The following is a 21,072-nucleotide window of genomic DNA, read 5'->3' as shown; positions in this document are numbered from 1 at the left end:
AAAATAATGTTTATTCATTGAAAGTATAAAGCGAAAGAACAAAAAGAATTAATATGTAACAAATAAATGAATGAATGTGTTGTTATGGAAATATTGATTTTTCTTAAAAACATTATGTATATTAATGAATTGAAGTTATTACAAAAGTATAAAGATGTAAAAAGTGTAAAAGTGCAGTGAAAAGTATAAGGTGTAATAAAAGTGTAGAGTGTAAATGAAAGGTGTGGATGATGAATGCTACAGTACTCCCCTCCAAGTGACGATATTCGTTGCGAAATGGACTTTCTTCTTCTTTGGTGGGTAGGTGCGTAAAGCTTTTCCAACAGTAGAAGAAGAAGAAGGATTTGAAGTAGCAGAAACAGAAGCTGAAGTAGCAGGAACAAGAGCTGAAGTAGCAGGAACAGGAGTTGAAATAGCAGGAACAGGAGCTGAAGATCTGGTAGAAAGTTCAGTAGAATCTGAAGTTCTAGGAATGAAGGCTGGCTTGAGACGTTCTGTCGAAATATTGACAACTCTTCCTGAAACATTAACTGCAAATAAATGATCAGAGATACGTTTCTCAATAGGAAAAGGGCCAGAATAAGGAGGTTGTAGTGACTTCCTAACAGTATCTTCTCGAATCCAAACATGAGTACAATCAAAAAGATTCTTGTGAACGAAAAGTGATCTTTTGCAATGATGACTTGTAGGAGATGATCTGATATTCCTCATATGAATCCTGTGTTTTTCAAGAAAGATTTCAGGATCTGCAGGAAAATCTTCTTCAATGAAAAATTCTCCAGGAATACGAAGAGTGGATCCATAAAGAAGTTCTGCAGGTGAAGCTTTTAAATCTTCTTTGAAACACGAACGTAATCCCAAAAGAACTGAAGGTAAAGATTCTACCCAGTTGGTTGTTTCGTGGCACATAATCGCTGCTTTCAAAGTCCTATGCCATCTTTCCAGAATTCCATTTGAAGCAGGATGATAAGCAGAAGTTCTAATCCTTTGGCATCCAATTAGGTTTGTTAAAGCTTTGAATAAAGCTGCTTCAAACTGAGGACCTTGATCTGTTGTAATGCTGATAGGAGAACCAAAACGTGCTACCCAATGTGAATAAAATGTTGTAGAAATAGTTTCAGCAGAAATCTCAGAAATAGGAACAGCTTCAGGCCATCTGGAAAAACGATCAGTCATAGTAAGACAATAACGGTAATTTTGACAAATAAGAAGTGGTCCAACAATGTCTAAATGCACATGCTGAAAGCGTTGATCAGGAATTGCAATCTTAATTGGAGAATTCTTGGTGTGTCTTGAAATCTTCGCACGTTGACATGAAAGACAAGTTCGAGTCCATTCCTTCACATCTTTCTTCAAAGAAGGCCAAATGAATTTCAGTAGTAATTGTTTAGATGTCAATCTGCCGCTGGGGTGAGCGAGTCCATGAACAACATCAAAAATTCTCTTGTGTAAGAGTTTAGGAACATATGGACGAATTAATTCCGAAAAGCAATCACAATAAATAGGTATGGTTGATCCTGAAAGAATAAGTTTCTTCAACAGAAGTGAAGAATTTGAAGAAAGTAAAACTTGAAGTTCTTCATCTTCTTTCTGATAATTAGCAAGTTCTTCTAAAGAAACTATAATAGGCATTGAAATAGATTCAATTCTTGACAGAGCATCAGCAACTGAATTCATTTTTCCAGAAATATAGGTAATATTTGTAGAGAATTGAGCAATAAAGTCCAATTGTCTGATCTGTCTTGGTGACGCTTTATCCAATTTCTGACGGAAAGCAAAAATCAAAGGTTTATGATCAGTTCTGATAATCAGTTGTCTTCCTTCAACAAAATGCCTGAAATGTTTAATAGCCAAATAAATGCTAAGAAGTTCTCTATCATAAGTGCTATAATTTCTTTGAGCTTTGTCTAGTTTCTTTGAGAAAAATGCTATTGGTTTGATATCGTCGTCAATAGACTGTTCAAGTGATGCACCAACAGCAAAGTCAGAAGCATCACAAGTTAAAATAAGAGGAGCATGAGGAGCAGGATGAGAAAGGGTAGTAACTTGTAAAAGTTCTTCTTTACATGACTCGAAAGCTAATTCCGCTTCTTTAGTCCAAGAAATAATTCTTCTATCCCTCTTGCGACTGTCCTTTAAATATTCTGTTAACAGAGCTTGATGATTTGCAGCATCCTTGAGACAGCGACGATAATAATTGATAATTCTTAAGAATCTGCGTAATTCATGAAGTGTCTTAGGTTTAGGATAATCAATAATTGATTTCACTTTTTCGGATGTAGGTTTAACTCCTTGGTTAGAAACTAAGTAACCAAGAAAAGAAATCTCGCTTTGACCGAAAAGACATTTAGCGACATTGATTGTCATTCCAGCTTGTTGAAGACGATCAAAAATAATGCGTAAGTGAGCAATATGTTCTTTTTCATCTTTAGAAGCAATAAGAATGTCATCAAGATAACAAAAGGCAAAACTCAAATCATTAAGTAAAGAGTTCATGAGCCGTTGAAAAGTTTGGGCTGCGTTTCGTAAACCGAAAGGCATTACGACAAATTCAAAAAGCCCAAATGGAGTAGTGACAGCTGTTTTGTGAATATCTTCTTTAGCGACGGGTACTTGATAGTACGCTTTAACTAAGTCGATTTTAGAAAAGATATTCTTACCAAAAAGTGAAGAAGAAAAATCTTGAATATGAGGTAAGGGATAACGATCCGGGATAGTCACTGAATTGAGTGCACGATAATCACCACACAGTCTCCAAGAATTTTGTTCCTTTTTAGGTACCATATGTAGAGGGGCTGCCCAGGAGCTGCTTGAAGGCCTGCAAATTCCTTGCTCCATCATAGACTTGAATTCTTCCTTGGCACATTTAAGTTTCTCAGGAGTAAGTCTTCTGGGAGTCGAAAATTTAGGAGAACCTTCCGTAAAGATATGATGCTCAACACCATGCGTTTTTACCGAGGAAATTGGAGAAAAACGGGTGAGTCCTGGAAATTCGGTTAAAAATTTGTGGTACACAGAATCAGGAGATGTGGTAAAAATTGACAAATGCGCAATTTCTTGAATTTTTCCAGTATTCATAAGACCGGTAACGTTATCAATCAATTTCTTGTTTTTAATGTCAATTAGGAGATTAAAATGACAAAGGAAATCGGCGCCTAAAATAGGACGTTGAATATCCGCGACACAAAATTTCCATTTGAATTCTCTCCTTAAACCGAGGTTCAAAATTAAAGTTTTAGAACCGTAAGTATTAATTTGAGTACCATTTGCGGCAAAAAGTTTTAAATTAGTATGCCACGGCTTCAATAAAACCTTTTTAGGTAACAACGATATATCAGCGCCCGTATCGACAAGAAAATTCAAATTTGAATGTCTGTCGAAAATAATGAGGCAATTGTTAGAAACACCGTCGTAAGCAGCCTCAGTCTTAAGCGGCGTTTTTAGTTTTCCTGTGAAGCCAAGAATGTTTTGGACATAGAACAAGGTAAAGTACATCGTTTAGCCTTATCACCAAACTTCTTATGGTAAAAACAAATTGATGTATCTTTAATATCTTTATTTGATTTGTCTTTGTTACGCGATAACGATCTAAATCTTCTATTCTCTCTAGACCGGCTTTTGGAACGATCTCGACGACGAGAAACTTCAAGAGCTTCGATTCTTCGTAGCAAATCCGCGAAATCCGAAGATTTATTATTTGCATTATTGGAAACTTCCGCGACTTGCAAACCGCCGTCCCGATCAGCAATTTTATCGGCTAATTCCGCAAGTTTAACAAGAGGAACATCCTCTACTACGGCTAAAGTCGTTTGAATTCTATGTGGTAAGCGTTGAAGCCAAATCATTTGCAAAACACTATCTGCTAAAGATCCTCCAGACAAATGACGAATTTCTCGAAGTAATTCCGAAGGCTTTTTATCATTAAGTTCAATTCCAGCTAATATTTGTCTCAAACGTTTTTCCTCTGAATCCATAAAGCGATTTATTAATATTTTCTTTAAATAATTATATTTATCTGTTTCAGGTGGATTTTCAATGACTTCAGATATGTTTACTAAGGCTTGTTCATCAAGATGACGAATGACAGAACTATATTTAATATCATCTGATCGAATTCGATAAACCGTAAACTCACTTTCAATAGAAGCAAACCAGAGTTTAGGTTGTTTATGCCAGAAAGTCGGTAGTTTTAATAAACGAAACTCATTTGAGTGAATTTGTAACATAGGATCACTCACCTGATGTCCAGTTTGAGAAGGTAAAATATTAATATTATCTGATCCAACCTGATTTGATCCGCTCGCCAAATCCATATCAATCTGTGTATCCGAACAGGGTCTAACTAGTGATCTATCGATTGGCATTTTCCTCTTGTTCCAGGAATCCGATAAAATGATTTGAGAATTTCCGTGAAGGACTAATCCGCCTCTGATGTTTCAAAGATCCGGAGAATGAATCTCTTAAAATCAGAATATCCAGCAATTCTTCCAAGCGATGATAATATTTCGCAGACTTCAAATACGACGATCACTTGGCACTTATTCCGCATCAGCCTTTAAAATGCGTCGGCTTTAATATCACGTCGGCTTTAATATCACGTCGGCTTTAATATCACGTCGGAGTCACCAAAAATGTAGCGACTTATAAATAAATTCACCAGATCTTTAAAAAAATAATGTTTATTCATTGAAAGTATAAAGCGAAAGAACAAAAAGAATTAATATGTAACAAATAAATGAATGAATGTGTTGTTATGGAAATATTGATTTTTCTTAAAAACATTATGTATATTAATGAATTGAAGTTATTACAAATGTATAAAGATGTAAAAAGTGTAAAAGTGCAGTGAAAAGTATAAGGTGTAATAAAAGTGTAGAGTGTAAATGAAAGGTGTGGATGATGAATGCTACATATGTATTTGTATATATGTATGCATTTATGCATGCATTTATATATGTAAGAAATATATACATATATATACATGTATATAGATGCATATATCCATGCATAAACATATATATAATATGTACATGGTGATTCAAAAGTCTGGCAATGGCCAATTATCTCCGAAAATAGTGGTCTTATGAAAAAAATACTAAAGGTGTTGACTTTTACCTAGGTGTCAAATTTTGAGATCATTTATAGGTCAACTTAAAATCCTTTATTTTTTATTAGATATTCTTGTAGCTTATCTCGACAGCTTTCCAAAGCATTATAATAAAACATTTTTTCATGAAGTACTTTTTGAATTATAAAGATTTGAAGCAATTGTTTAACATAAAATTATATCTTTGTAAAATATTCAGTTTTACGTTATCATACTTTTTATTTTTATGCACATAATAATGAGACCAATTTGGTGTAAAGAAAATGCACCCAGCAAATACAAAATATTACTGCCACAGATTAATAGACAGATCGCCAAAGGTCTGGATGAAGGAGAGACCAGCATTTCTCACTGATTTCAGCGCCATATCGTAGTAGTGGTCAATGCAGTAACTATTAATACGTTCCCAAGATAAGAGCGTCTCATGCTCATGAACTCGTCCGGCGGCATGTACGAGATTTATCTTTTCGTAGCGTTCGCGTATTTCGGAAAGGACAGAATTTTATGATGTTATAAATAAATAAATAAATAAATAAATAAAATATTAACCTGATCTATTATAATTATTTTTTAATAAATGTTTCATTATTATTATCATCTAAGTCTAAGTCGTTTAATTAATTTTTAGTTTTTTAATAATTAATTTAATTTATTCTAATCATTTTAATATGTGAAAAATACTAATACGTATACGTTTTATAATGAATTAATATATTTCGAGAGTCGAATTATATATTTTTAATAATATAAAAGTGTTCAAAAATTATATTTGACTTTTAATTTTAATTATTTTTAGCAAAGAGTTCCGAAATCTCTTACACACATAATAGGGATTTTGTTCATCCATATAATTCGCAATTAAGTATATATGTTAATTATTAATTTTAATAAAATACAAAATTAAAATTAAAGGTCAAATATAATTTTTGAACATAAATATATTTAATTCGTTATAAAACGTATACCCGTGATAGTATTTTTCTCGTACAAAAATAACTAGAACAAATTAAATTACTCATAAAAAAATAAAAAAATAATTAAATAATTTATATTAATGATAATAATAAAACATTTTATAAAACAAACAGATTCAATAAATATAAGTATATATATAACATGTACTTATATTTATTGAATCTGTTTTTTAATAAAATGTTTTATAAGCTTAGAAAACTTGACTTTGACGTAACTTTTATTTTTACTAAGCAAATTTTATTTAATTATTTCACGACGGTTTGACGTAATAAAATGTTTTATTATTATTATATAAAATATAAGTTTAAATTCTTTAATTAATTTTTAATCTTTTATGATTAATTTAATTTACTCTAATTATTTTTGTACGAGAAAAATACTATCATAGGTATACGTTTTATAATTAATTTAATATATTTGTGTTTAAAAATTATATTTGACCTTTAATTTTAATTTTTATTTTATTAAAATTAATAATTAACATATATACTTAATTGCGAATTATATGGATGAAAAAAAATCCCCATTATGTGTGTAAGAGATTTCGAAACTCTTTGCTATAAAATAATTAAAATTAAAAGTTAAATATAATTTTTGAACACTTTTATATTATTAAGAATATATAATTCGGTTCCCGAAATATATTAATTCATTATAAAACGTATACGTGATATTATTTTTCTCATATAAAAATGACTAGAATAAATTAAATTATCTATTAAAAAACTAAAAAGTAATTAAACGACTTAGACTTAGATGATAATAATAATGAAACATTTTATTAAAAAAAGATTCAATAACTAGTAGGTCAGGTTATAATTTTTTATTTATTTATTTATAACATTATGAGCTATTAAGCTCATCATCTCGTTCGCTCTCTGTCTTGTTTTCATTCGGCAAGTCACAAACGATATATGATACTCGTATGTTCCTACTTCAACTCTCGAGAATCTGAAACAAACGAAACTCGTGTCCAATATACAGGGTGTCCGGTAACTAACAGACCAATGATTACAAATGGATTCTTTGGTCAATTTGGGAACGATTTTTCCTCAGCGAAAATGTCGAAAAAGGCCATCATTTTTTACAACTTTCCAATCTTTGTCATTATGTATCTTTATAACTAAGCCTTAAATTAAAATTTTATTATAGTAAACTCTACCTGAAATTAACTGAAGAATGTAATTATGTTAGACTTTTAACTCCAAAACGTTTAGTTTTCAAAAAACCTATTTTTTTCAATCGCTTATAACTCGAAAATTATTGACTTCTCAACATTTTTGCTAAGGAAAAATCGTCTCCAAATTAGCCAGAGAATCCGCCCTTAATCATTGGTCCGTTAGTTACCGGACACCTTGTATATATTATATAAAAGTGTATAGCACGTCAGAAGCTTGTGAGCTTACAGCGATAAGTAAAAACAATTGCGTATCTATTTCATTGCGTTTATCTGTTTAAACGCGCGCTTTAATTTTTCCAACGTTTTTGCCTGTTTATATTTTAAAGGTCCTCTCTTCTAAAAATCTTGTTTTAAAGATCCTCTCCGCGAGCAAAATTCGAAAACATAAATTATTTAAATTTAATAAGGAAAACAATTAGATATTTAAAGACAAGGCTCGTGTGATATTATAAAATTAAGATTTAGAAAGACAGGGCCAACTATAACGAGCATATTAAATTAGTGAGAGATGTAATGTCAACACATAATTGATTTATTTCTTAGTAGATACAATGATAATAAAAATAATAAACGTTTCGGCTGTTACCTCAGCCTTCTTCAGTAAATATAAAAACAATAAAAATTCTCTTAAGAAAAATTATGACATATTACGCATTAGAGTCTATTTTTTAATGAACATTTTGGTTTAATAAGTCGATGAATTTAAATTGGGTTACGCTTATAACATTTATTAAATTAGATATTTTTTCTAATCGGCTAACCATTTTTTAGTTAAGATGGTAAACTTTTTGATTATGTCAAAAAACATGTAAACGAGTTCCCTGTTGTTAGTAGAACAGGTTGACGGCCCATTCCACGTCATCAATTCTTTTGAACATTATTAGTTAAAATTATCGTCAGAACCGCTTGATATGAGAATTGAAAACAATTAGATGTTATCCAGCATCAAAAAGTTAGTCCCCATCATCAAGGATATTTCCGAGTAAGTTCGTCATTGCAGTATATTTCACCGTGATTGTCTAAGTATATTTTTATTTTTTTGGTATATTAATTTATATTAATAAGTTATTTTTTTTTATGTGAAAGATCTTAATTGTGTTTAGAATTGCTTACTTAAATTGATGAGTAGTCAAGATTCCGCCAAGTTGATGTGTTCACTATACAAAGTCACATAAATTATTTAATATTTTTACTTTATTATTTGTAAATCCTCGGTAATTTCAAAATTTTTCTATTTGAAAATTATTAATTTTCTATTGCCAATTAATTTTATCACAGACTTTACTCTTACTCCCATTGCACTTTCGTTTGCGGTTTTCAGTATACGATTTTTTATCGTAGTTACTGAAAATTATTATTGTGAATTATACTTGTGCAGTGATTTGAAGAATTTACAATTTCGTTGAAATTGTTGATTTTTCAAAAAAATTACGAGATTCGCGGAAATTGCGTGCTTTCTTGGCATTTTCCGTTCGCGGCAGGCGGTTTATTTTTGATTGTTGCAAGTGTTTTTGTTTTCTCTTGTTTTTGTTTCTTTTTTATTAAAATAGATAATAATAATGTGAAATAAATCACGATATTTGACAGATGTGCATATATATAGAAATTGTAATAATAATAATATTATATCATAAAATTGTAAATTGTTTCAATTTTTTATAGACTGCGATAAAAGATTTTACATTTGGATAAGAAACTGCGGTAAGTAAAAATATAAAATTCTTGAAAACGTAAAAATATTTGATAACGTAAAAAGGTGAACTTTGAAAAATAAGGAACTTAAAAATTGCACTAATAAATGGGCTATATATATGTGAGCCGTGCGCGGATGTAAGGTGTGTTATATCGAAATTTAATTAATAGAATTGAGAATTAATCCCAATTTTAAGTCTTACAAATGTCCAAGCTAATTTTTTGTACCTCGTGTACATTTTTGAAAGTTATATCGAAAAATTAAATTTCAATATGCGTCTTACATCTCACATTTCGCATACGGCTCACATATAGCCTATTTATCTCTTATACTTTATTTCAACCCTTATAGAAATTTATTACTAGTAACGCGAATTTATCACTTATTTCGAGTAATTAATCACTTTTATTTCGAATACTTAAATTACTGTATATTATAGTATTTTAAATACTCAAAATAAGTGATTAATTGGCGTAGTGATAAATTTCTACAAGAGAATAAGGAGCCTTTAAATTCTTAATGTAAAAAATTTCAAGTAATTTTCTTTAATAAAATTTAATTAAAAATTTAATTAAAAAATTTTTGAACACTGTGTTATATCACATTTAAAATCGTGATTATTTCAATAAAAAAACATTTTATGTGTAAAAAATATATTTTTTATATTTAATAAATTTTATATATATATATGCATATATGTAAAATATTCTCTCTCTCTCTCTCTCTCTCTCTCTCACACACACACACAAAACAAAAGGGGGGAAAACTCTAAAAAGGCTCGATCTTTTTCCTGGTTGCACCCGGGGAAAGGGTTTTTGGGGAATGTCAAACAAATTTTCCTGGATTCCCGGGGGCAATTTTGGTCGAGTCTACGAATTTAGCAGGGGCTCGAACCGGGAAAGTCTTTTTGGGTTAAATTACGAAAAATTTGAGACTCGAAACCCGGGGAAAATTTCGGTAAGGGGGAAAAATTATCGCACAAAAGGGGGGTCTCTTTTTTGGGGGGGCCTTTTCGTGTCTATTAATCGGTTTTTGCAGTTAAGAATACATATAACGTGCATGAAGAAAATACGGTTTTTTTTTTTCCCCTTTAAGTAAAATTTTTAAAAGCTATGTTTTTTATATTTGAATTTCATCCCAGATGACGATATTTAGGGTGCCGAAGAATCTTTGAAGTCTTACGTATCTAAATTCAAAAAAAAGAATCCTAAAGGGGAAAAATTCAATAAGTGTATTTTTCAGTTCATGCCGAATTACTGTTATAACAATTTTTTGTTGCGGGAGTTTTTTTAAAAAAACAAGTTTTTTGCAATTTTGTTTTTTTTGCACCTATTTTTGGTTCATTATTCCGTCATAAAAAAAAAATGTAAAGAAAATTTTTTGTTTTCGAATTGTCAATTTTTTAAAAAAAATTTTCCTTTCCCTTTTTTCTCAAAAAACTCAAAAAATTTTTTTGTTTTGGAAATTCTCGGGTAATGCTAAAAAATGGGGTTTGTTTTGTTTCGAAAGACCTCTTTTGCCCCCCGCGGGGGTCCCAAAAAATTTTTTTTTTAGCCCTTTTTTTTTCCCAAAAAAATTTTAAAAATTAAAAAAATTAAATTTCAAAATTAAAATGAAATGTCTAATATAATTTGATAAAAACCTTTTTTTATACATTACTTTTAAAAAAATAATATTATTATATAATATATGTAAAAAAAAATTTTTTTTTTTTGGCAATTTTAAAACCCCCGGGGGCGTAAGGGGGAAACAAGGAGGGGCGCCCCAAAACTAAATGGGACGGTTTCTTCATGACCTCCAAACACATTAGAAAAAACTATTTTTTTCTTAAAGTATACAAGTTAATAAAAACCCTTTTTCTCTTCAAGAGACTTCAGTATATTAAACTTTTTTTTTTATGTATAATTGTTAAAAATGGTTAATATTTTCTTTTTTTTTTTTATATATCAAATTTACTATTTTTTTTTAATAAATAAAATACTTAGATTAAAATTTTGATGTGAATGAAAAACTTGTCACAATTTGCTACACTCGCTTGGAATTTATATTTATTTTACCGGGATGTGAAAAATTTTAAACTAAGGGGGACTAATGTGTGATTTGTGTATTAATTTACATATGTCGTATGCAGGACTATGACATAAGATATTGCAATTTTTTTTACAATTTATATAAACATGAAACCAAAATAATATGAATATAAATTTAAAGATATAAGACAGGCAGTAAGAGCCAACTCGCGGATGACAGTGCGTTATCCTAACAAAACTAAATTTTTTTCGTTAGGATTAAGTATCTGTGCACAAGGCACCAAATTTTACTTGGTCACGGCCAAGATTTAAAATATGAAATAATTTCATATTTGAGATTTAATTTCAATAACCCTTTCACACCCCTCTACGGAATCGAAAGGATCTGAATAGCTCAGTTGGAAGAGCAGTCGCCCGGCAAGCGAAAGGTCTCGGGTTCGATTCCCGATTCAGCGACTTTCGGATCTATATTTTTCTCTTGCATTTACTTATTTCCGTAGGGGGGTGAAAGGGTTATTGAAATTAAATCTCAAATATGAAATTATTTCATATTTAAATCTTGGCCGTGACCAAGTAAAATTTGGTGCCTTGTGCACAGATACTTAATCCTAACGAAAAAAATTTAGTTTCGTTAGGATAACGCACTGTCATCCGCGAGTTGGCTTTTACTGCCTGTCTTATATCTTTAAATTTATATTTATATTACAGAGCCTTGTTAAAACTCTTACAAAATAATATGTTTTGCGTTATATATAAAAATGTTGCCAAATAATATTTAGTCAACAAATTTTTTTTTAAAGGATTACTTCACAGTATTATTAGAATATATTCAGAAACTATGATGACTGATAAGTGAATAGTTTTGAAGGAATTTTTAATTATATATATATATATATAATATATAGTTTATTTTCATAGTATATTTAAGTTTTCTTCATTCTGAAACAAAGAGAATAAATGTATAAGATAGACGTGCCATTATTCTACTTTACTCAGTCAAATGACTATCCACAGACGTATTATGTATTTTGTATTCCATATTTGTTTATGATTATTTCGGACATGTATTTTATTTTACATATTGTTGTGCCTCGCGTGAGACACAGAAGGGATGTTGCCGGATTAGGAAGTGGACTTCTGAATCGTCGGGGTTTCTCCGTAGATTTTAGTCTTGTTTAATGTAGTATTACTTCTTTATTCAATATATATATATGTATACTGGTATTGTATATATAATCTTAACAAGACTCGGCGTATGGTTATTTAAAAACCTCTGGTAACTTCGTTTCTCTTTTTCGTTCGTTTGACGCGACTCTAGATTTATTCTGACTTTAGCTAATTAACGACTCGTCTGATTACGAGTCGGGAGTTATCCTCGATGTGTCTCGGTAGGTTGGTCTAATTCAACTCGCTCTCTGTTCACTCCCGAGTTCTTACGTGAACTCAGTTTTTCGTTATTTCATTTGGAAGGGGTGCCTGGCGACAGGCACTCGATTGGTGCGAAGCTTTTGCATACGCGGCTAGATTTTGAGCTAAGAGCTGTTCGAAAGATGAAGCTCTTAGCTTGTGTCTTCGCGGTTTCCGGCCCGCTGCTGCATCAGCGGTCTCCACGCGGATTTTATATCCGTTAACTTGTAATTATAGCCTTCGGGCTATAACATCCCTCCCCCGTTAAAAAGAAAAACGGAGGTACGAAGTTTTTCGTTATACCATTGGTTTTAACAATATTTGATTATGTTGATATCTTATTCTATGTACAATTATAGTTTCTTCCGATACATAGTAGGTTCTATAATCGTTTCTTAAAATCTAGTACTTTGACTTCTTTTAGTATTGATCGCGGTATTTCGAAGTCATCGTTTATTATTACTCTTGGCTATTTTTCGTTTTTATTTTTATTATTTTTTTTCTTTTTATTATTATCTATGCTATAATGGCTATTGCGGGTACTGTCGTTGTTATTCCGATAAATGTCATTGGGTAGACAAATTGCTTCTGTGCAAAAAAAAATTTTGTTCGTTGTTTTGTAAGTCGTTGTCTATAGTTTCTGTCTGTTTCATGTAATTGTCAATTTGCTAGAAATATATTCCTGGACTATGTTTGAATTTTGTTATCTCATACGGTTGACCCTTCTCACTTTTCTTCTTGAGTACTGCAGCGTTGCAGGCTAAGAGTGAGAGTGCCTTGTAATGATATACATATAATTCTTCTTACTACTTTGTCCTTGATTGTGAGTATATGCTTTGTTTGCAATTTTTTATCAAGCAAGAGAAGCGTTCGTTCTATATGTCTTTTGTCGTCCCTTTAGTCTTATGACAACCTTTGCTTTATTACTACCGTTGCGTCGTCTAATACAAAAAAAATGTTTGGTTCTGATATGTGGTTTGATTGCTCGCGATGCCATGTAGAGTTTGTGCCCTGGTGGGAACCGATATGTTTCTTTTGTTCGAGGTTTCTTAGATGTGTGGGCCCAGTTGTGGGGCCGGCATTGCCGACCAACCGTTTTGAACGGGCTGTCGCAAGATATGCGGCTAGCTCCTTTCCGTTCTCTTTACACGTGAGTGTAAATGTACGGTCTGGTGTACGCGTTGTGCGCGAAGTTGCTTTGGTGCCTCCCGAGGAGGGATTCATGATTCCGGCCATGCAAACCCTGAGGGCTCTGCAAGAGGAGCGGCCTCTCCCTTATGGACGTGTATGTCACGAGGACGAAGCAGACAATTAGGTAAGTCCTAATTTTCAATAAATAGTTTTAATTTGTTTGTACATTAGCTTTGTTGTGTGTATGCGTATCGCTTTTTCTTCCTTTCTTTACTGTGTAATTGACGCTTGAATTTTTTTCTATTATTGTATACGGTCCTGCCCATAAGGCGTCAAGTTTCTTTGGTTGTCCTTGTCGTAGCGTTTCATCGTATACAAGTACCTTATTTCCGACTTTAAATTTTATTTCTTTCGCGTTTTTATCATAATAGTTTTTTGATTCGATTTTTTTTTCTTTGTTTACGCGATGTCGAGTTATACGCGTCACCTACTCGTATAGTATATATCTCGTGTGCGTTATCTTCACATATGTCTTCTACAGTTACAAGTGGCGTGTCAATCTCTACGGTAGTATCAGTCGTATTAATTATGCTGACAGGGCATCGAAAATTTTTTGGTTCGACTAGGCATCGTCTGATAAAAATTCCTGGCGCGGTTTGTTCGGCTTTTATCACGCCTATTTTGTTACAATTTGTTGTAGTTTGTACAATAGTTTTACTACGCGGTTTTAATAGAATCTTTTTATACGGGCGCAATTTTATTACCGCGTTTCCTATTTGCAGCTCCTGTTTCCTATAATCGCACGAAACTTCTTGTTTTTTCAGGAAATCTATTCCTATTATCCCATCATATTTTATCGGGAAATCGTCTTTCACGACGTAGATTGCGTGTTTAATTTTTCGGTCGTCCAGATCGATGGTCGCGAAAAATTTTCCTATTGTTCGCGCTTTGTGCCCGGTTATTCCGATCAAAGTAATTTTGTTTTTATGGATTTCGGTTTCGCCTTTTAAAAGTTTGACCTTTATTAGAGAGACAGTAGCACCGGTATCGTAAAGCATATTAATTTTGCCGGTTTTTATTTCTCGTATCGGTAGGGTTATCAAGTTTAAGCTTGCCTTCTCGCGAAGCGTCGAACGCACATGAGTCACCTGATATTCGAGCGCGCGAGTCTCCTTAACCTTATCTCCGCGCTCTCCGTCTTCATCGCTGTTTCGCTCGTCCTTGTCGCTGCTACGCTCGGAATCCGTATCACTGTTTCTCGTTTTCGGATTCTTACGACTTTCGGTTGCATTAATGTTACGCGATTTTTATTAATGTTTGTTTTATCGTGACTTGATGTCGTTTTTGGCCGTCTATTTAAAGTCCAGCACTCGTCGCGGTTATGCCCACGCTTCTTGCAATAGTTGCAAAATTTTTCTACCGTAGTTACGCGATCTTTCTTCTCCGGTTTCGGAAACGCGTATTTACTATGTAACGGTTCACCTTTCTCGACGCCGCGGATCGGCTCGCCGGTTCCAGGATTCGGGAGGAAGGGGGAAATTTAGACTCGCTTATTCCTTAATATAAAAAAAACAGTGGGTTTATTCAAATAAAAAGAACAACGAAAAGAATGTTTAACAGCAGGCTACAGGTCATCCTACGGGTTTAGCGGATCGCTGGTATACGTAGTGAACGGTGATCGCACGGAGCGTCCGGTGGCGTGAAGCCTGAACAAAGAACTTAAGAGCTACCCGGTATATGTACAAAGCGTGAGGATCGAACGGAGCGTCCGGTGGCGTAAAGCCTGAACAAAGAACTTAAGAGCTACCCGGTATATGTACAAAGCGTGAGGATCGAACGGAGCGTCCGGTGTATTTACAAGCTCGGAGACGTATAGCCTATAACGGTGTCCAGATGGGACTTACAAGTTACCCGGTATACGATACTGGAGATACAACAGGTGGAGGCGCATAGCCTATAGCGGTGTCCTGATGGGACTTTACAATTTACCCGGTATACGATACTGGAGATACAACAGGTGGAGGCGCATAGCCTATAGCGGTGTCCTGACGGGACTTACAATTTACCCGGTATACGATGCTGGAGATACTAGGTACGGGGCGTAACGCCTTTATTCAAAACGGGGAGCTGTGAAGCCAACGTACGGCGGCATATAGCCTTATAATGATGTCCGGAAACCGGGAAACCCAGTATAACGACGAGAAGCCCATCGCCCGGATGTTAGCAGGATGAACCGGAAACCGGGAAACCCAGTGTAACGACGAGAAACCCGTCGCCCGGCGGATAGCAGGATGGACCGGAAACTGGGAAACCCGGTGTTACAACGAGAAACCCGTTGCCCGATACTAACGGTAGGAACCAGCGACCGAGAAACCCGGCACTTTCACAACGAGAAGCCCGTTGCCTGGTCTGGGAGATTTGGAACGGGACTGGTGCCGGCTCGTCCGCCGAGCCGGCTTATATACCCGTCCGTCGGTCCCCTACTCCGCGTCGAGTCCGTGGCGGGGGTGCCGCGCCGGATCGCGGTGGGGCGCCCCCGGGGTGGGGGCGGCCCGTGTGGAACGATTAGGGGCGCCTTTAGGCGCCAAAGCCTCACGTGGCGGGCGGCTGATCGGCCCGCGAGGCGTTAGTAACGGCTGCGCCGTTACATTACCCCCTCTCAAGACGGCGGATCATACGCGGCCGACCGAAACGGTCGAACCGGATGATCCACCGCCCGAAAGGGGGGTGGGTGTGCCGGAGGGGGTTTGTGCCCACGCTAGGCGGTCTTACTTTTGTACCGGCCGAGTCGGGAGGTTGTTATGGAGGGTCGCGAGATGGCGGGGGGGGGGGCGGGGCGGTGTGCTGGAGGGGCTGCGGCTGCTGGTCCGGGGGCTAAGTCCCGCTAATGTCCTCGTCGCCTTCCTCCGGTGCCGTCTTGAGGTCCTGCACGTGGATGTGGCGGTGCCATCGTCCTCGGGCGTCCTTCAGGTCGACGATCACCGGGGATATAATCCGTCGAACCGTCATCGGCCCGCTATATTTCGGGGCTAACTTGGCGTTAAATGCGTCGGCCTTGTTGGATAGGGGGCGGTCCCGCTTCCATACGCGGTCGCCCAGCTGCGGTCGCCAGTCTCGTCGCCGCATGTTGTATGGTTTTTCTTGTCGGTGGAAGGTCCGTGCGAGGTGGATCCGGACCACTTCGTAGGCGTCCTCCAGCTGGGTCTGGCGGGTGCTGGGTCCTGGGGCCGGTGCGGTTCCCGGTCGGTCCTCCGGGTGCGGTCGGGCGAGCTCCCGGCCGTGTATTATGTAGGCCGGGGTGTATCCGGTGGCCTCGTGTCGGGCGGTGTTGATGGCGAATTGCAAGGCGGGAATTCGCTCGTCCCAATCCTTGTGCCGTCGGCCGACGTATTGGCTGATCATTGTTTTGATCGTGCGGTTGGCTCGTTCTACTGGGTTACATTGCGGCGTGTATACGGGGGATGTCCGATGCTGGATCCCATAGGCGGCTAGCAAGGACTCGACGCGTCGTGCGATGAATTGGGTCCCGTTATCGGACACGAGGGTGGTCGGACATCCGTGTCGGTATATTAGACGGTCGGTAAGCGCTCGGGCCACCGCGACGGCGGTGGCTTTCCGGAGTGGGACCATCTCGACCCACTTGCTAAATCGGTCCTGGATGGTTAACAGCCAGGTATGGCCGCTATTCGATCGAGGCAGGGGGGCCGATCAGATCTACGGCGGCTTGTTCCCACGGTGTTCGGACGGGGGTGGCCATCATCCGCCCAGCCGGTCGTTGTTGGCAGGCCTTATGCCGCGCACAATTAGTGCATCCTCGGACGTACCGGGCAATCTCCCGAAACATGCCGGGCCAATAATAGAGTTGGGCCACCCGAGCAAGTGTTTTAGAGATGCCCAGGTGTCCGGCGGCCGGGTCGTCGTGCATTCGTCGCAGTAGCGCAGGCCGTTGATCCGTAGGTACGCACCGCTTCCACTGTTCCTCAGCTGGCGTCTCCCGGAAGTCCAGATCATGGAGGATGTGCCGATATAACTGTCGGTTCTGTACCTTGTAGTCCGTGTGCTCGGTCGGGTGTCTTTGTACCTCGGTTAATTTTCGGTGGTACCACCGGCATTTCGGCCGAGTCACGGCTAAGGCTTCCGGGAGGCGAGAGAGAGCGTCCGCCACTTGGTTGAGCGTACCTCGCCGGTACTGGATATTGAAGTCGTGCTGTTGCAACTCGAACATCCAGCGGGCCAGTCGCCCGGTAGGGGCCTCGATTCGTTGCAACCATTTTAGAGCTTGGTGGTCGGTCACGACGGTGAACTTGTAGCCCTCGAGGTAATCCCGCATTCGGCGTATGCCCCACACGACGGCCAAGCATTCCAGCTCGGTGGCGCTATAATTTCGCTCTGCCGCGTTGAGGGTTCGGCTGGCGTACGAGATGACTCGTTCTCCCTCGCCGAGGTGCTGAGTCAGCACGGCCCCTAACCCGTGGGTGCTGGCGTCGGTCTGGAGTACAAATGGTTGGGTAAAATCCGGACAGGCGAAGACGGGTGCGGTGGTTAGCGCCTGTTTTAACTTCTGGAACGCGGTTTCTTCTTCCACGGCCCAGTTCCAGCGTGCCCCCTTCTTGGTGAGGCGAGTGAGGGGGGCGGCGATGGTGGAGAAGTCGGCGATAAATCGGCGGTACCACGACGCTACCCCCCAGGAACTGTCGTACCCCTGCGGAGGGTCGTGGGGACGGGCCAATCGGTAATGGCCCTCACCTTCTCCGGGTCTGTCCGGATTCCGTGACGATCGATCACGTGCCCGAGGTACCGGAGACTTGGTCGGCAGAAATGGCACTTCTCCGGGTTGAGGCGCAGTCGGGCGTCTCGCAGGCGACGAAAAACTTCGGCCAGATGGCCCAGGTGTTCCTCGAAGGTGCGTGATGCGATGACTATGTCATCCAGGTAAACGAGGACGTGGGGTTCCAAGGCAGGTCCCAGCACGGTATCGAGTAATCGCTGGAAGGTGGCTGGGGCTGAGTGCAGTCCGAACGGCATGACACGGAACTGCATCAGCCCTCTCCCTGGCACAGTAAAGGCGGTTGCGGGGCGGCTCTCCGGCGTCAGCGGTACCTGCCAATACCCGCTGCGTAAGTCCAACGTGGATAAATAGTGTGCGCCTCGCAGCTTATCCAACGTGGCGGTAATATGAGGCAGCGGGTAGGCATCTTTCTCGGAGGCCGCGTTTAGCCGGCGAAAATCGATGCAAAACCGGTAGGTCCCGTCCTTTTTCTTGGCCAATACTATCGGGGAGCTCCAGGCGCTGGTGGAGGGCTCAATGACCCCTTCGGCCTCCATCCTTCGGACCTCCTGGTCAATGACGGTCTGTATGGCCGGATTGCGGGGACGGTACCGCTGTTTGATGGGCGGCCCCGGCTTGAGCCGAATTTGGTGTACGGCTTTGTCAGTCGGGCCGCGGACTGTTTCGAATTTTGGGAGCTCGCTACTCAGGAAGGCTTGTAGCTTTAGCGCTTCACTGGCGGTGCCCGGCCTGATGCTGGCCGTGGCGGCCCCCTCCTTGTTCGTGGCATGAGTGATGGACTTGGGCGGTGGGCGCAATTCTACCCCTAGTTTTGCCCAGAGGTCCACGCCTATCAACACGGCGTTGTCCAGTTGCGGGAGCACGGAGAAGCGGTGTCGGTGCGATTTTCCTTGCAACTTAACCGTTGTCTCGATAGTCTCGACGATAGGGACCTGGGTCCCGTCGGCCAGGCGTATCCCTGTTGCCCTGGGGTCTGGACTCGATGATGTGCGGCTAACTCGGCGGGCTGTGTTGGCATTAAGAAATGATATCTCCGAGCCGGAATCGAGGAGGCCCCAATACTGCTGCCCGGCGATCTGGATCAGGAGGTGCGGTCTTGGATTATAGTTTAAGCAGAGTCGGGCTGGACGACGGCCGCGACGTCTCCGGCCCGCGTCCCGTTTCCCGTCGGGGGGTGACAGTCGCGGGTAAGGACCCCGTCTTTGCCGCATTTGGAGCAGAATTTCTTCGGCGGTTTCTTACAATTTATGCGGGTATGCCCTCGTTGTTTACACCGCCAGCAACATTCCTCCCGACTATAGGTCGCGGAAGCTACGAGCGGGGTGTGACTCGGCGGTGTGTCCTTTCGCCGTTCTTGCCTGTGTCGGTCGACCTCCTCGTATTCGGCGGCTCGGAAGCTGAGGTCTCCGACGCTGAGCACGTCGGTTCGACGGATGTGCAGTTGGTACTCTGGGTCCATGTTCTCATATAACTGTTCTAATTGATCCAGGGGTGAATATCCCCCAGCCCGTCTTATCATTGTCAGGACCTCGGTAGCGTACCTCTGGAAGGACTCCTTCGGGCGTTGTTGTCGTCCCTGGATCGTTCTTTTCATTTGCCGTTCGTACCCGCTCGGCAAGTATTGCCGACGGATGGCTTGTCGAAAGTCGGCCCAGCTGGCTATGGTATCGCGGATGTTGCGATACTATAGCAGGGCATCTCCCCGTAGGAGTTCTGGTAGTCCCAGTAGCATCTGGGCGTCGGTGTATCCGTACCCCAGGCACAGCTCTTCTGTGCGTTCGAGGAACGCCAAGGGGTCTTTGCCATCAAAATGGCACCCCCATTTCCGGATCTGATTCATGACTTTGGCTGGTTCGATGAGTGTCGGGGAGGTAGGTCCTTCGTCCTTGGTTGGGCCTTCAGTGGCCATCCCGATGCGAATAGTGGGCACAGCCATACGAGTTTGGAATAACGCGGAGTTTTGCCCGACAAATCGGCGGAGGAGTCGGCGGATCTCGTCAAGAGTCCCCTGACTCTCAAGCCCGTGCCTCTCGGCCAAGGCAATGGCTTCGGATTTTGACAATCGGTTAATCCACGCGGGCATTTAAACAGGTCTAAGCGAGTCGGAATCTCCACTGGGCAGGTCCCTGTTCGGGCGCCATGTAACGGTTCACCTTTCCCGACGCCGCGGATCGGCTCGCCGGTTCCAGGATTCGGGAGGAAGGGGGAAATTCAGACTCGCTTATTCCTTAATATAAAAAAAACAGTGGGTTTATTGAAATAAAAAGAACAACGAAAAGAATGTTTAACAGCAGGCTACAGGTCATCCTACGGGTTTAGCGGATCGCTGGTATACGTAGTGAACGGTGATCGTACGGAGCGTCCGGTGGCGTGAAGCCTGAACAAAGAACTTAAGAGCTACCCGGTATATGTACAAAGCGTAAGGATCGAACGGAGCGTCCGGTGGCGTAAAGCCTGAACAAAGAACTTAAGAGCTACCCGGTATATGTACAAAGCGTGAGGATCGAACGGAGCGTCCGGTGTATTTACAAGCTCGGAGGCGTATAGCCTATAACGGTGTCCAGATGGGACTTACAAGTTACCCGGTATACGATACTGGAGATACAACAGGTGGAGGCGCATAGCCTATAGCGGTGTCCTGATGGGACTTTACAATTTACCCGGTATACGATACTGGAGATACAACAGGTGGAGGCGCATAGCCTATAGCGGTGTCCTGACGGGACTTACAATTTACCCGGTATACGATGCTGGAGATAC

At 39.6% G+C, this 21,072-nt stretch overlaps 3 long non-coding RNA genes across 4 annotated transcripts in view; 2 read left to right on the top strand and 1 right to left on the bottom strand.

Moving 5' to 3' along the window:
- Nucleotides 1-2,433: 2,433 nt before the first annotated feature.
- On the top strand, nucleotides 2,434-3,405 carry LOC146723827 (uncharacterized). Of its 2 annotated transcripts, none has more exons than XR_014924340.1 (4): nucleotides 2,434-2,693; nucleotides 2,778-2,977; nucleotides 3,072-3,243; nucleotides 3,321-3,405. It is a non-coding gene; the product is annotated as an uncharacterized LOC146723827 (long non-coding RNA). The 2 variants fall into 2 exon arrangements; XR_014924339.1 differs by having other exon boundaries at nucleotides 2,440-2,693; nucleotides 3,127-3,243.
- A 128-nt stretch (nucleotides 3,406-3,533) lies between these two features.
- Nucleotides 3,534-4,614, top strand: LOC146723826 (uncharacterized). The gene is made up of 3 exons (XR_014924341.1): nucleotides 3,534-3,823; nucleotides 4,025-4,258; nucleotides 4,381-4,614. It is a non-coding gene; the product is annotated as an uncharacterized LOC146723826 (long non-coding RNA).
- Nucleotides 4,615-6,890: 2,276 nt separating this feature from the next.
- Nucleotides 6,891-21,072, bottom strand: part of LOC146723817 (uncharacterized) — a 135,485-nt gene continuing 121,303 nt past the window's right edge. Inside the window, exon 2 of the long non-coding RNA XR_014924338.1 lies at nucleotides 6,891-7,033. This is a non-coding gene — a long non-coding RNA (uncharacterized LOC146723817). The remainder of the gene's footprint in view (nucleotides 7,034-21,072) is intronic.

This window comes from Nylanderia fulva, unplaced genomic scaffold, assembly GCF_048542155.1.
Source record: "Nylanderia fulva isolate GAGA-0341 unplaced genomic scaffold, ASM4854215v1 Scaffold166, whole genome shotgun sequence".
NCBI lineage: Eukaryota > Metazoa > Arthropoda > Insecta > Hymenoptera > Formicidae > Nylanderia > Nylanderia fulva.
This window is presented reverse-complemented; position numbering and strand designations above follow the sequence as displayed.